This window comes from Leiobunum rupestre, chromosome 8, assembly GCF_980474605.1.
Source record: "Leiobunum rupestre chromosome 8, qqLeiRupe1.1.hap1, whole genome shotgun sequence".
NCBI classification, from domain to species: Eukaryota; Metazoa; Arthropoda; class Arachnida; order Opiliones; family Sclerosomatidae; genus Leiobunum; species Leiobunum rupestre.
Genome location: NC_143391.1, coordinates 52,380,853 through 52,393,379, shown reverse-complemented (window position 1 = coordinate 52,393,379; position 12,527 = coordinate 52,380,853). Strand labels below are relative to the sequence as shown.

General features: G+C 34.3%; 1 protein-coding gene across 9 annotated transcripts in view; it reads right to left on the bottom strand.

Moving 5' to 3' along the window:
• The window catches only part of LOC149933675 (uncharacterized), a 79,815-nt gene extending 73,529 nt beyond the window's left edge, over positions 1-6,286 (bottom strand). For 6 of the 9 annotated variants that reach the window (XM_090156218.1, XM_090156217.1, XM_090156219.1 and 3 more), the window contains exons 1-2: positions 5,755-6,286; positions 4,616-4,686 (exon numbers count right to left, since the gene is read on the bottom strand). The gene's annotated coding sequence lies outside the window, so the exon portion shown is untranslated. The remainder of the gene's footprint in view (positions 1-4,615; positions 4,687-5,754) is intronic. The other 3 variants (XM_090156209.1, XM_090156210.1, XM_090156206.1) reach the window with 2 other exon arrangements.
• Between the last annotated feature and the right edge of the window lie 6,241 nt (positions 6,287-12,527).

Below are 12,527 nucleotides of genomic sequence, written 5' to 3'. Positions count from 1 at the left end.
GAGCCACCAGCCCCCGGCAATTACTTAAGGCAATAGAACCTCCTGTAAAACTTGAGATGCATTAGGGGAAATGCAAAAATTGTCTTAACATTGTCATTCTTATAAATTTTAACTCATAAATAGGTTATTTTCAATTGTAAGTTCCTATAAGTTAAGTGAAACGAATTTTATTCGCCAGCATAATAAATAATCTATAATCTACTAACTACACTAGTTATTGTCGAATTTTAAGTCGAAAGGCATGCACTTTATAGTTCTGGAAAATGTATTTTTAAGAAATCATCTTTGATGTATGTCTTTCATATAGGTCATTTTTTAGGATACAATATTATTCTAGGACATAATAAGTAATTGTTTTTTTTTAACATGTGATTTAATACAGGTTATAAAGATCGTTCGAAATACAATTATTTGAAGGGCATTTTAAAAGATCCAAATAGAAATAGGGCCTGCATAAAAGGAGACATGGTGCTGAACATTAAGGAAGCAGGCTTTTTATTCACCATTTTGTTTTATGAATTGTTCGTCGCTCAAATTGCTTTACTTGTAGAAACTAATTGTGGTGTGTGTCAAAGTAAAAACTCTAACGACAAATGTCAATTATATACAAGACGTTGAAATAAACCCCAACAAAGGTAATTAATTAACCAAGCGATAATGATCAATGAAAATATTTTAAGAAACATCTTCTGAAAACCATCGAATAAAATAATTCCTATGAAATCACTAGCTTTAATACCCGGCTTCGCCCGGGGTCTTAGTTTTAATGAATTAGATCTGATTTGTACGTAAGAAAGGTAAACGCTGTAGCAAAAACGCCACACGCACAGCAAAAACGGTAGCAAAAACGCAACACCCTTAACACGAGTAGCAAAAGGTCCTCGTAGCAAAAAGGCCTCGTAGCAAAAACTTAACACACGTAACTCGCGTCACACAAAGTCCTCGTAGCAAAAACTTAACACACGTAACTCGCGTCACACAAAGTCCTCGTAGCAAAAACTTAACACACGTAACTCACGTCACACAAAGTCCTCGTAGCAAAAACTTAACACACGTAACTCGCGTCACACAAAGTCCTCGTAGCAAAAACTTAACACACGTAACTCGCGTCACACAAAGTCCTCGTAGCAAAAACTTAACACACGTAACTCGCGTTACACAAAGTCCTCGTAGCAAAAACTTAACACACGTAACTCGCGTAGCAAAAAGTCCTGAACTACTTAAAAATCCAAACTAAACCTCCCCTTCTACGAAGTGCCTATCATTCACACTAACTCCCCTTCTACGAACTTCAAACTAACCCTTTAAAAAAGTTTTAAAGCTCGGGACGGGTGCAAGGAACTCAAGAGAGGAAAACAAACCGGACGACGTTTTAAAGCAAATAACGGCGCGACCACGCAACATTTAAAAAAAAATAGATCCAAAAATAGATAAGGGAAACAAAGGAGTGGAAGCCGAGAAAAAAATTGAAAGCCAAACAAGCCGGATATTAGATACGGGAAGCCAAGAGGCGAAGTCCAAAGTCGAGTAAAATAAAAATGAATTAGATTAATAACCATGTCAGGTATTTGGAATTAGGCGCGTTTAGTTGGAAATCAGGCCCTGAGCATTGAATTAAAAATTCAAAGCTCTAGAGCTAACCGTTATCGAGTTCTTAGGAACATGACATACAAATAAAAAAATAAAAGGACAAACTTTAAGACTTATAGTGATAGATTATTTAACAACTACTATGGTTTATCTCTTTAAATTTTATACAAAATCTGGGGACAAACCTTTGTTTTCGGAAGACACTGATATGGTTCGTCAAAACTGCATTATTGGAAATATTTGTTAATGAGCTATGTTATTTTAGAGGCGTTATTTAGACTTAAGGTGGCGATCGTTTTGCGCCCTAGAGTCGGCTTCTGCCGAGTCACTCATTACGATACCGTTTACACCAAAAACATTATACTTGACGAAATGTGATATTCACCTTCTGATCCATCCAAAAATTTTGTGGCAATCAGATTTTGCCTGTCGAAACTATAAATCTAGACAATAATTAAAATCAACCAAAACTTTCGCAAGGTTATTTACATATTGTAATTTTTCAACTTTTCACTCGTATTTGGAATTAAAATTTGTAATTACACGAAATGAGAGATAATGCAATTTTAGTCCTTTTTAGTTTCACATCGACCCCGTTTCGGATACATACACGAACCCGTTTCGGATACATACACGATCCCGTTTCGGATACCCACCCGACCCCGTTTTGGATTCATACCCGACCCCGTTACGGAGTCATACCCAACACGAACTCTTTGGAATATTAAGATGTCTCTAGACGTATAATTCTGGTATGAACCTATAAAAACGTATTATATTAATACATCCCGAATTTAAACAGTGCAATATTTCTTAAAAATATATATATTGAGAAATAGTTTATAAAATTTATATAACTATATATTGATCATTAAGATAGGACTATATTTTTTTTAAATACTTTTCAAATTTCCAACATTTCTCCTAGTTTTCACTTCAATAGGAACTTACACTTTAAATTTTCAAATTAATATTTGAACGCTTTCAGAACAAGTGTAAAAGCACTTTAGTAACTAAGAAAAGCATAATTACACTACTTTGTTTTGAACATTTTAGAAGTTTAAAACATTAAAAATCTTTTAATTTCTAGGTTTTCTTTTTAACTTGAATTTTAAGTTAAATAAAACACTTTACAAATAGAAAACAGTTTCTACAAATCCCAGATTCATATAAAATATGAATCCATTAGACTAAGCCTTTTTAGTTAGATTTAGCAAAATATTACACACAATAAAAACGCCAGGAGTATTTTTATATTTCGATTAAATGAATAACGAAACTCGCTCAACTAATATAATTCTTACTCCTTAGAGCCTAGCTTACTTAAATCGTGCATGCCTTGAAGCAGACGGATGAAACCTAAAAGATGAAAAGTTTAGAAAACTTCTAAAAATTCTTATAAGTGGCTATTTTAGCAACAGGTCAAAAAAACCATAAATATATTCTGTCTTTCATAACTCAATTAGACGGATAGTTGGAAATATATCCAGAACAAGTAAAAATAGTCTTCTTGCGATGTGACTATTTCTTCCACACCTGAACGCTGAATATTCGGTCCGTCACTACGTCGCTGAAATAGTCTTTAAACAATCGTCTAATCAATTCGATACCGAAACCAAGAATGATAGTAACTTAGAAAGGGAGACGAAGTAGGAGGCATGAACGCGCCAGTATCCTTGTAAAACGTTTAGCGCGCTCTCGGCGGAAAAAAATTCGGAAAAATGGCGTCAGCACGTAGCGCAAGGTTGGTAAAATTTAAACTAGAAAAGGTTGTCTCGAAAAGGGGCTTTTGGTTTACGCGTCTTCTGATTCTAGGTCTGTTACTCAGCCTTCTACATCACTGGTTCGGAAAATGCTAGCCTTCTCAAAGTTACAGGTGATGTCACCTGGTTCGGCCAATATGCATTTTTTCGTACATGAGAATGATAAGACCCCCTTGGCGTAGCGGCCGTCATCTTGCCGCCATTTACAAGTCTTACAAGGATGCTGGCGCGTTCATTCCACCTACTTCGCATCCCTTCCTATTCTCGTTAACCGAAACTAGACTAGGTGGCAGGGTGGGAAATAAGGATTTTTTTTTAAAGTGGACAAGTGACCCCCCTGGATTAGAATAAATAAACTGGACCTTGACCAATGGGGTCTCAATCGAGAAACGGTTTGAAAGAATTATTAGATTCCCTCAAAAATTCGTCTGTTGCTGACGTCACCCAGATGAGATCCTATTGATTTTCAATGGGATCTCAGTGCCGGCACAATTTTCGTTAGCAACGAAGTAGCCACCCTTAGCCCTTAGCAACCACAGCGTATCGAGGCAACCTTTTATTACTAAACTTTACTAACCTTGGACCAGTGAACGCCGTCTGATACATTAGAATATCGTGTTTTAACTTTTAACAGTTTTCAATAGGGTGAATTCAAATTGAAGTGTACAAACTTATAACTTAGTATTTTACAAATTACTAACACAAATATAAAACACCTCGAATTAACTATCCCCCTCCGATTTAATTAATAAACTGCCCCGAGCAATTTTTAAACTGGTTATTTGCCCACTGCCACCGCCTTATTTCCCACGCTGCTAGGTGGCGCAGCGACGCTGTAGTTATAGAGTCTGCTAAGGGGGTACACTGCGTATCAGTCGTCTGTTAAGCCTATGTTTAAGCATTACTCTAGTGATTGTTATGAAATAATTATTTTATATTTCGGTCAGTAGACGGCTACAATTCGTAGAATTTACTCTACGCACGGGGAAGCAGAAAAAAAAACATTGTAGACATTTAAGAATATAGAGAGGCACTTTGTAAATCTCTCGGCAAGCCTTTAGCTAACTAAAATAAAAATAAGATGTTCTCGACCAAAGTCGAACGACTGTCGGCTGTATAAGCCTAATTGGGGTTATTAGAGACCTTTATTGCAACGGTCGGCCGACTGTCGGTAAACAGGCCCGAAACAAGTATATCACCGACAGTTATTTGAACAGTCGGCCAATTGTAATTTCTACCGTCTATAAACTTTGGACTCTTACCCGACACATGGACTCTTAACCGACTGTAATTCGGCGCCTATGTGGTACTGGGAAAGAGACCCTTCAAACATCTAAAAAAATTAAATCAAGTTCATAAGATTAAATCGGATTATAAATTTTATCGCGGGTAACACGATCCAATACATTTAATCATATTTAATCCCATTAAGTTTGCCCCTCGCTTACCACTAACGTTTTTAGGCGCTATTGAAGCGTGTGTCAGATTCCTTTTTCCTTGCACCCCCCTCTCCTATCATGCCCGTGCAAATTTCTACCATGATGGCCGTGAACCGTTTCAACATAGTCATTCTTTCCAAGTATACCAAAATTCATTGTGTTGTGGTTTTTTGTACATAGATGTTTTTATCAATAACTATATAACATATTTATTTTAAATAAACCAAGCACTCTATTCCAGAAGCTGCCTTGGCTAGGGCGGAAGACTACGATACCACACATTGTTACGAATGCTATTGATTGTTGCAAACATAATCGTAGCAATGTATATTCTTATAGTGCGTTACACGTCAAACGTACAACACCAATTCAATACAAGCGTTTTAAATTTCACAATTTATAGTGAATAGTTTCTGACAAGGATTTCTACCAACCCTGCTCTTGGTTTGAGGTTTTTAGTCTAAGCAAAAATAATCCCGTATGAAATTTGTTTTTCTTGCAGATATCATCGTATTTAATGTGAAAGGAAAATCGAAGAACCGGTGCAAGGGATTAGCTGTGGTGAATGTAAGAAGTAGCATTTTTTTCCATTTTGTAATAAAAAGCTGCAACACGGAAAGAAAACCAAGCACACTCACTATCAAATTTTAATAACACGTATCAAAAATTAAATTAATAAACCTCGATTAGTTCTAACGCCTAAAATGATTAATTTATAAACATGTGTAAAATAAGAACCATAAACCAGAGGGCTATAAGTCGCCTGATGACTTGGCCCTCTAATGTATAAATTTAACGTCCTTTTTAATAAACTTTTTTTAATTTGATTTGATTTGATTTGATATTTAACGGATATTTAAAACTATATAAAAGGAAAAATCTAGAACCCAAACGGGAGTATAATTTTGAGAATAGCACGGAACTATAATGAGACTGTGTTTTGGAATGTTAAAGTCAGTTACCTGAATGCATGTCGTTTAAACCCTTAAAAAAGGTTACCAAGTTTAGCAACGAGATAGCACTTTTTAAATCTTCAATAAAATTAAAATAATGATAGTGTTTTCACTCGAGGCAATCCCAGAAAATGGTAAGTAACTGCAGGCTGTTCACACAATGGTACGTTTACACTCCCACAAGTTTTCGGGCGTTGGCCAAACCTCTCTAATCTCGCTCTCTTGAAATGAATTTCAGCCTCTGATAATCTAAATCTCTATCAGACACTTTTTCAGAATTGAAAATTCCATTTCAGTGTTTGAAATCAGTGACCACCTTTGAAACAAGTCCACGGGTGGGATTGTAAACCTTGTCGAAAAAATACCCTTCGGTCAATTTAAAAAAAAGACACACACACACACACACACACAAATTTGGAGCTACTATTGTTAACGTAGCGTACTGGTGGGTCATTTTTCGCTTTGATTTTTATTTCGAAATTCAGCAACTGTTATTTGTCCAGAAAGGACCTCAAATCCACTATGCTTGTAAAACGATCTCTCAGCAGATATTCCGTATTTCATTTTTTTAAATTTTAATTGTTAATATATTCAATTTGAATTTAAACAATTCATTGCGTAGAAAGAACGTTAGTTATTTTAAAATATATTGATACTTGACATTAAAAAAACAATAATTTAAATTTTCAGTTTTGTATAGTCACGGTACACATTTTATTGCTGAAAAAGTATTTGTTTTAAAACAATAAAAATCGATATTTTCAAGTTTAATTCAAATAAACTTTTCAGTTGAAATTAATTCGTCGATTGTAACTTTAATATTTATTCGTACAAACTCTAACCATTGTGACTCTCTTACTGTGTAAAGTTTATTGCAGGAAAAGCGAAAGACTACTAATCGCGTTTGTCCTCAAATCCCCAACTCGTAAAGGTGTTTAAAAAAATAAGAATTCATACTTCATAGGTGTTCGCCAGTTTCAAAAATTTAAGGTTGGAAACGACAACTTTTGTAAGTCAACGAATTGGATTTTAAAAAGTTACTTTTGAAATAAGTATATAGGAGGCAATTTGTCGTCAGTGATGCTCAAGAGTTTTTGGGAGAGCTCAGCTTAAAATTTTAACCTGGTGTGACACGGTTATCTCATACTAATTGAAGCTAGAAATTAATAAAACGTTAGTTTTAAAAATTTTCAAAAACATATTCTATCAGTTCTTCGCCCTTACCTTGGTTAAGATAAATAACTTTTAAAAACTCATAATTATATATATTGGAATTTCTTTGTATACAGGGTCTTTTTTTTTGCTCGGAAAAGTGTTTTTTTTTCAAAAACTATTTATAGTACCGATTTCAAATTTGGAAGGTCAATTCTCTATACCGGGGGACATCAGTTTGAGAAATTTGAGCGTTTTCGGTAATGTTTTTCACCAATTTTGAAAAATTATTTTTCGACCACTAGGTGCGAGATAAAAAATTTCTATTATAAAGTTGTAGGCCGTCATCGAAAACCCTTAAAAATTGTTCACTCGACGAAAAACAATTTATTTATCAGTGAAAATTCGAGCTTGAAAAATTTACAAGTTGGTGAAGCCAAATTACGATTGTTTGAAACGATAATTGAAACCGAATTACCTAATCCAGTTGAAACTTTGGTTAAAAAAACGACCGGATTTAAAAACACGAGGCTATAGGTCAATCCTAAACATGCATTGGGTATTTAAAGGAAAACTTTGGGAGATTATTATCAGTGTTTGATAATATTTCGAACTATGCCTCGTTATTCAGTAGCTGAGCGTACCGAGATAGTTGCCATTTACTATGGAGAAGCAGCGCAAAACCTTAGAAGAGTGACTGAAATCTTCGCAGAAAGACATCCAAATGGAGCACCATCTGTAAATACAGTAAGACGAGCAATTCACGATTTCAATCAATTTGGTCACTTGCAACCTAGGTTTCGCGGATTGGGTCAACCGGATTTAAGACTTCGAGAACAATGTACTCGCGTACTTTGTGGCATATCCTCGTCGCAGTTGCGCTAACGCCGCTGCTGATTTGGGTTGTTCTGCAAATCGTGTGTGGAAAATTCTTCGTAAGAATCGCTATCACCCATACAGAGCTACGCTCCACCAAGCACTAATTGACGGAGACCATCAAAGACGTTATGAATTTAGCAACTGGTTACTAATGTTTTGTTCTCCGACGAAGCGTCATTTTCTAGAGATGGGCCCTTTAATCATCAATACAGCCATCTTTGGTCTGACATCAACCCACATTGGGGTTTTGAATATCATCACCAGGTTCAATTTGAACGGGTCAATGTTTGGGTTGGACTTGTTGGAAACCGTTTGATTGGTCCCTTTTTCCTGCCGACGAACCTCAACGGCCAAAGGTATTTACATTTTCTACAGAACGAATTGAGTGACGCAATCGACGACCTTCCATTGGCTGAAAGACGTCAGTTGTGGTTTCAGCAAGATGGCGCCCCTCCGCATTTTTCCCGGCAAGTAACTGAGCACCTCAACAACGAGTTTCCTGAAAGGTGGATAGGGAGAAATGGTCCAGTGCATTGGCCAGCAAGGTCACCTGACCTAACACCGCTGGATTATTTTCTCTGGGGATTCGTTAAAGCAAAGGTATACGCCACGCCCATTGAAACTAGGGAGGAACTCATTAGACGAATAATCAGTGCTTGCCGAGACGTCACACCAGAAATGGTAGAGAAAGCGTTTGAGAACTTAATTGTCCGCGCACAAACCTGTGTTGCAGCCAATGGTGATATTATTGAAAATGTTTTGTAAAAATTTATGTGAATAAAATATCTGCATTTAAAAACCAAACGTGTACATTTTTTCAAGTGTGAAAACTCTACTACGTTTGTATTAGACTTGTTCCCTTTTCAATTATCGTTTCAAACAATCGTAATTTGGCTTCACCAACTTGTAAATTTTTCAAGCTCGAATTTTCACTGATAAATAAGTTGTTTTTCGTCGAGTGAACAATTTTTAAGGGTTTTCGATGACGGCCTACAACTTTATAATAGAAATTTTTTATCTCGCACCTAGTGGTCGAAAAATAATTTTTCAAAATTGGTGAAAAACATTACCGAAAACGCTCAAATTTCTCAAACTGATGTCCCCCGGTATAGAGAATTGACCTTCCAAATTTGAAATCGGTACTATAAATAGTTTTTGAAAAAAAAAACTTTTCCGAGCAAAAAAAAAGACCCTGTATATTTCTATTGATTTTTTATTTGCACTCATTTAAAATTATAAGAAAAACTAGCCTTAGATAGTGGTAGAAAGGTTATATATGCCGAAGGTTATTAACGTTTGTAAATTTTTCAATCTGGGTTTCTTTCACATAGATATTTATAAAAGATAGAACTCTTTCAATTGCACATTTTGTAAATATTTAAAATCCTAAAAGATTAAATCATAATGGAAATTATTCAACTACAAATTAATGTTTAACTTTAACATTTCAGGTTTCAAAAATGAATCTCGTGTTCTGCGTAGTGTTCTTTCTGGAAATTTATCTATGCCTCTAGGTGCAGGCCGGTTTAAATAATCCGTCTGAAAACTGTACAAGATTTTTTATTTTTGATATAGCTTACTACTTTAAAAAAAATGTTATTCGTATAACATTTAGTTTTAATACAATTTCGGACTTGTGATTGATCCGTTTAACTGAGAACGAAATCAAAATTCTTCTTTGTAAAACTTAGTGAAAATTACCTAATATCCTATTGAGAATTGTATGAATAATAAAAAGGAGCATTAGAAAATAGCTAGATTTTGTCAGGATGGTTTGATCTAAATTTTGTATTAAAGTAGGATAAAGTACGACGAATTAGTGATAAAGGATTACTTTTTAATGAGCTAACATGGTTGTAGCTTGAATATATAATAGTAGTTCCTACCTGGATATATAATAGTAGTTCATACCTATATATATAATAGTAGTTCCTACCTGGATATATAATAGTAAATCCTACCTGGATATATAATAGTAGTTCCTACCTGGATATATAATAGTAGTTCCTACCTGGATATATAATAGTAGTTCCTACCTGGATATATAATAGTAGTTCCTACCTGGATATATAATAGAAGTTCCTACCTGGATATATAATAGTAGTTCCTACCTGGATATATAATAGTAGTTCCTACCTGGATATATAATAGTAGTTCCTACCTGGATATATAATAGTAGTTCCTACCTGGATATATAATAGTAGTTCCTACCTGGATATATAATAGTAGTTCCTACCTGGATATATAATAGTTGTTCCTACCTAGATATATAATAGTAGTTCCTACCTGGATATATAATAGTAGTTCCTACCTGGATATATAATAGTAGTTCCTACCTGGATATATAATAGAAGTTCCTACCTGGATATATAATAGTAGTTCCTACCTGGATATATAATAGTTGTTCCTACCTGGATATATAATAGTAGTTCCTACCTGGATATATAATAGTAGTTCCTACCTGGATATATAATAGTTGTTCCTACCTGGATATATAATAGTAGTTCCTACCTGGATATATAATAGTAGTTCCTACCTGGATATATAATAGTAGTTCCTACCTGGATATATAATAGAAGTTCCTACCTGGATATATAATAGTAGTTCCTACCTGGATATATAATAGTAGTTCCTACCTGGATATATAATAGTAGTTCCTACCTGGATATATAATAGTAGTTCCTACCTGGATATATAATAGTAGTTCCTACCTGGATATATAATAGTAGTTCCTACCTGGATATAAAATAGAAGTTCCTACCGGGATATATTATAGTAGTTCCTACCTGGATATATAATAGTAGTTCCTACCTGGATATATAATAGTAGTTCCTACCTGGATATATAATAGTAGTTCCTACCTGGATATATAATAGAAGTTCCTACATGGATATATAATAGAAGTTCCTACCTGGATATATAATAGTAGTTCCTACCTGGATATATAATAGTAGTTCCTACCTGGATATATAATAGTAGTTCCTACCTGGATATATAATAGTAGTTCCTACCTGGATATATAATAGTAGTTCCTACCTGGATATATAATAGTAGTTCCTACCTATATATATAATAGAATTTCCTACCTGGATATATAATAGTAGTTCCTACCTGGATATATAATAGAATTTCCTACCTGGATATATAATAGTAGTTCCTACCTGGATATATAATAGTAGTTACTACCTGGATATATAATAGTAGTTCCTACCTGGATATATAATAGTAGTTCCTACCTGGATATATAATAGTAGTTCCTACCTGGATATATAATAGTAGTTCTTACCTGGATATATAATAGTTGTTCCTACCTGGATATATAATAGTAGTTCCTACCTGGATATATAATAGTAGTTCCTACCTGGATATATAATAGTAGTTCCTACCTGGATATATAATAGTAGTTCCTACCTGGATATATAATAGTAGTTCCTACCTGGATATATAATAGTAGTTCCTACCTGGATATATATAATAGAATTTCCTACCTGGATATATAATAGTAGTTCCTACCTGGATATATAATAGTAGTTCCTACCTGGATATATAATAGTAGTTCCTACCTGGATATATAATATTAGTTCCTACCTGGATATATAATAGTAGTTCCTACCTGGATATATAATAGTAGTTCCTACCTGGATATATAATAGTAGTTCCTACCTGGATATATAATAGAAGTTCCTACCTGGATATATAATAGTAGTTCCTACCTGGATATATAACAGTAGTTCCTACCTGGATATATAATAGAAGTTCCTACCTGGATATATAATAGTAGTTCCTACCTGGATATATAATAGTAGTTCCTACCTGGATATATAATAGTAGTTCCTACCTGGATATATAATAGTTGTTCCTGACTGGATATATAATAGTAGTTCCTACCTGGATATATAATAGTAGTTCCTACCTGGATATATAATAGTAGTTCCTACCTGGATATATAATCGTTGTTCCTACCTGGATATATAACAGTAGTTCCTACCTGGATATATAATAGAAGTTCCTACCTGGATATATAATAGTAGTTCCTACCTGGATATATAATAGTAGTTCCTACCTGGATATATAATAGTAGTTCCTACCTATATATATAATAGTAGTTCCTACCTGGATATATAATAGTAGTTCCTACCTATATATATAATAGAATTTCCTACCTGGATATAAAATAGTAGTTCCTACCTTGATATATAATAGTAGTTCCTACCTGGATATATAATAGTAGTTCCTACCTGGATATATAATAGTAGTTCCTACCTGGATATATAATAGTAGTTCCTACCTGGATATATAATAGTAGTTCCTACCTGGATATATAATAGTAGTTCCTACCTGGATATATAATAGTAGTTCCTACCTGGATATATAATAGTAGTTCCTACCTGGATATATAATAGTAGTTCCTACCTGGATATATAATAGTAGTTCCTACCTGGATATATAATAGTAGTTCCTACCTGGATATATAATAGTAGTTCCTACCTATATATATAATAGAATTTCCTACCTGGATATATAATAGTAGTTCCTACCTGGATATATAATAGTAGTTCCTACCTGGATATATAATAGTAGTTCCTACCTGGATATATAATATTAGTTCCTACCTGGATATATAATAGTAGTTCCTACCTGGATATATAATAGTAGTTCCTACCTGGATATATAATAGTAGTTCCTACCTGGATATATAATAGAAGTTCCTACCTGGATATATAATAGTAGTTCCTACCTGGATATATAAC